The sequence below is a fragment of the Diaphorina citri genome, unplaced genomic scaffold (assembly GCF_000475195.1).
Source record: "Diaphorina citri unplaced genomic scaffold, Diaci psyllid genome assembly version 1.1 scaffold3782, whole genome shotgun sequence".
Classification (NCBI taxonomy): Eukaryota; Metazoa; Arthropoda; class Insecta; order Hemiptera; family Psyllidae; genus Diaphorina; species Diaphorina citri.
Window position 1 is genome coordinate 11756 of NW_007381182.1, and position 3785 is coordinate 15540.

The window sequence follows — 3785 nt, forward strand, 5'->3', positions numbered from 1 at the left end:
TTTTTTTTATCAAAAGTAGAAAATGAGTCTTTATTGTTTCTTATGTAATATAAAAAAGGAACAAACATAAATTTTAGGCCAAAAAACAATTTTTTATCAATTAGGGTTACCTAAAAATGAGATCTAAAAAAAGACTATGTAGGTAGAATAATCTGTAAGATAATCTGCTTCGAGGTGCTCTGCGGTGACTGCTCTGACAGCATTGCCCAATGCATCTTTGTCCACAGGGGCGCGCTTTATTCCGTTCTTACTGCGAGGCATTTTTATCTGAAACATTTTTTTTTTTAAATTGTTAAATGTTATCTAGTATATTTGTGTTATCACTTTCGTAATGTCACAACTAGTCAAATCCCACAGTGCTAAATTTCACTATGCTGTGGCGGGACTCGAACCAAGGACCTACGGGTCACAAGTCCAACGCCTTAACCAACTAGCTATTGAGGTTGGGGTTGAAAAAAATTGGTCATTTCCACATGATGAACCCAACGTACCTTGGTTCACTCTGAAATTCTCATTAAAAACTCATGAAACTTCTTTGGAAAACATGGGAAAAGTTCTTTTTTTGGTATCCAGTAGTTTACCAAGATGTAGTGTACTTATTAAAACCACTCTTATTCAGATAGAACGAGCATTTCACGCTAAAAAAACGGACAAAATGAAAGTGTGAGAGAATTACCAAAATTACCTTGGTCTACAGATTTTTTGAAAAATTAAACCATTCTTTAAAAACTCGATAGAATTTGAATTCTTTTTTACCTCTACAGTAGCAGAAAGGAAGATCTATAAATTAAACCCGGTTTTGAAGACCTAGACTGTCATTTTCCATTTAAATTTAACACTGAAAGAGATGATCACTATCAACCTAACGTACCTTGGAGCGATTCAAGGTACGTCAGGTAAAATGTATTCATGGTACGACACCATCACATTTTTTACATTTCTTTAAAAAAAATATGCTTGTAACAGATTTAAATTAAAAAGAATAAGCAGAAAAGACTTACCACCCTTAATTCTTCAAATTTGAATGACACTCAGGCACCTATCTCTTTCCGCTGAAAAAATAACTGGAAAAAATGCGACTTGAAAAAATTTACTATGCACCCTCCAAAATTTCACAACGAAATAAAAACGTAAACAATGATTTTAGAGACAGATGATTGCAACTGGATGGCCTTTAATGCAAATGGCATCGACTAGTATCACCCGCTGGGCGCTAGGTAGCACCACAAAATAGTTATTAAAAATGAACCGAGGTTCGTTATGCCCAAGGAACGGCCATTCACCCTACTTGTGTATCCAGCAAACCAAAACATGGAAATCATGTGGTCAAGCCCTCCAATTATTTCTGATATTAGCATGCAGATAAGTTTTGTGAATCGTAATGGTGTATTTGAATATTTTCAGCATACTTTGGACATGAAACAACATAATTTATTAGGATATTACATTGTTTTGCATAGATATCTACGTAATATAAAACATACTAGTTACATAAATATGTACAGACCGACCTTTTTTGTAAGCCACAAATTTGGACAGGTTTTACGTCAAAGTCGAACAACGTGGAAATAAATATTACATCTGTATGTACCTACCTGTTGGAAAAAAAACTGCAGAGAGAGAGAGAGGAAGAGAGAGAGAGAGAGGGCCTTGAACTATGGAAAATGATTCATAGATAGGTACATATAAATTTGAAATTGAGGAAAGAATTCACGTTCTCAATAAACTAAGGCCGACCACTCACCCTCAGACTGTCTGACAGACCTAAGCCTGTCAGACAGTCTGAACTTGTGTGGCGCAAAAAGGTTCTGAACGAGGTCTGTCAGGCTGTCTGAGCGTGAGTGGCTAGCACAAGGAACAAAATTTTCTGATAGGTCTGGTATATCTATCATCCACCAACCTCAGTGGTGCAGTGGTTAGCGTGGTGGACTTTGGATCTGGAGGTTGGTGGTTCGAGTCCAAGTCAAGTCAAAAAATTTAGCATAGTGCATTAAGCGGGGAACGACATTTGTGACAAGCATTTATGCTTAACACAATTAAAATTCCTTATATCTATCACCCATCGCATAACACGTTGTATCGCAATAGCAAATTAAAATCCGTTAAAAAGTATTTTTTTGTATTTACCCTCTTTTTTTTTACCCTAAAAAAAATTTTTTTTTTAAAAAAAAAAAAAAAAAAGAGGTTTGACAGGGGGAACTGTAACTGCTAAGGTCTTATCGTCCCGCAATCGAAGAGAGAAGGAAGACAGGATAGGAGAAAGCCAGCCGTTCCGAGAACGAACATTATCCCATCAGGATGAAATCCGCCCCAAATGAAGGTTTTTTTTGCTTCATAAAATGAAGGTTTTTTTGCTTCATAGAACTTCTAAACTCAGTCAGAGAAAGCGGATTTACAGATGAGGTTTGTTCTCGGAACGGCTGGATTTCTCATATCCTGTCTCTCTTCGATTTCGGGACGATAAGACCTTAGCAGTTACAGTTCCCTCTATCAAATCTCTAACAAACATGATTTATTTGTGGTGAAGCTGAGAGCTTCTCCACAATTTTTGTGGATATCACAGCATTACTAAGAGCCTCCTGTACTATTTCTGTCATATCTATAATTTTCCTTTTTACTCTGTCACAATGCCGCCACCATAGGCGGTTCTTGCCTAAATTTTTGGGGGGGCTTGATTTTGAAGGTACACCTTCAAAATTTTGATTTAGCTTTATGTAAAAAATCTGGTGTGAACATCACACGACTTTCCTTATCCTATTTAATGATGCTTATTTGAGTATTATTTTACCCTATTTTTTTACCATATCTCTAACCGTTTAGTCGGTATAGCTGAAAACCGCCAAAAAACGGTCGAAATCTGTCCAAAAGCGGTCAAAATACCTTTTGTAGCTATAGCTGAAAACCGCCAAAAAACGGTCGAAATCTGTCCAAAAGCGGTCAAAATACCGCCAAGCGCAGCAACCATCTCAAAAAACGGTTTTTGCTGCATCCTTGTCACATTTGTGAACTACATACCAAATTTCAAGTCTCTATTTCATACCTACCGTTCCCGAGATATTGTTAAATTACACCGAAAACCGCCAAAAAGCGGTAAAATGCCGCCAAGTGTTGAACCGGTCTTAACCAAAAGTTTTGTGTCGCATATCCTTGTCACATTTGACAGCTACATACCAAATTTCAAGTCTCTAGCTCTTACCGTTAAATTTAAGACCGGTTTTAGTGTCCCCTATGTAAGCTACGCCGAGCAAGGCCAATAAATGGATGGGGGACTTAAAGGAATAAAGGGAGAACGGGCTCTAGTCTTGATTTTAAATCATTACATGAAAGTAAAATCAAAAATCAAATCAATAATAATAATAAACTGAATATTAATGAATATTAAACAAATTAGGTAGGTAAATAAGTACTGATTTTCTTTAACCACGATCGAATAAACTACGGGCTAAAAAATTCCCGGAGGGACGGACCCAGCTTGTTAGTTTTTAGCCGAAGAGGTATTCCTAAATAATATGTAGGTATATAGGTACCTAAGTTAGGGACTGGGATGAAACTAGGGACATAAAATATAGGGACCTAATAAGTAATAAGTAAGAACTTGCAGCAACACCAGATGAAGACCAAGTGAAATCGAAACTGACAAGAGAAGCACGTGCTATGGTTCTTTGTATAATCCAACACGTGACAAGTAAATAATAGTTATGTATCTACCAACCTATAGTGTGTCCAGATCAATGTGACAGCAAAAAAATAGGCATTGTTGCCAAACATGTCACATGTGCAATGGT

At 36.8% G+C, this 3785-nt stretch overlaps 1 long non-coding RNA gene across 1 annotated transcript; it reads right to left on the reverse strand.

Moving 5' to 3' along the window:
* Positions 1–9: 9 nt before the first annotated feature.
* On the reverse strand, positions 10–1274 carry LOC108253852. The gene is made up of 2 exons (XR_001809829.2): positions 1002–1274; positions 10–267 (listed from the first exon to the last, which is right to left on the reverse strand). It is a non-coding gene; the product is annotated as an uncharacterized LOC108253852 (long non-coding RNA).
* Positions 1275–3785: the final 2511 nt, after the last annotated feature.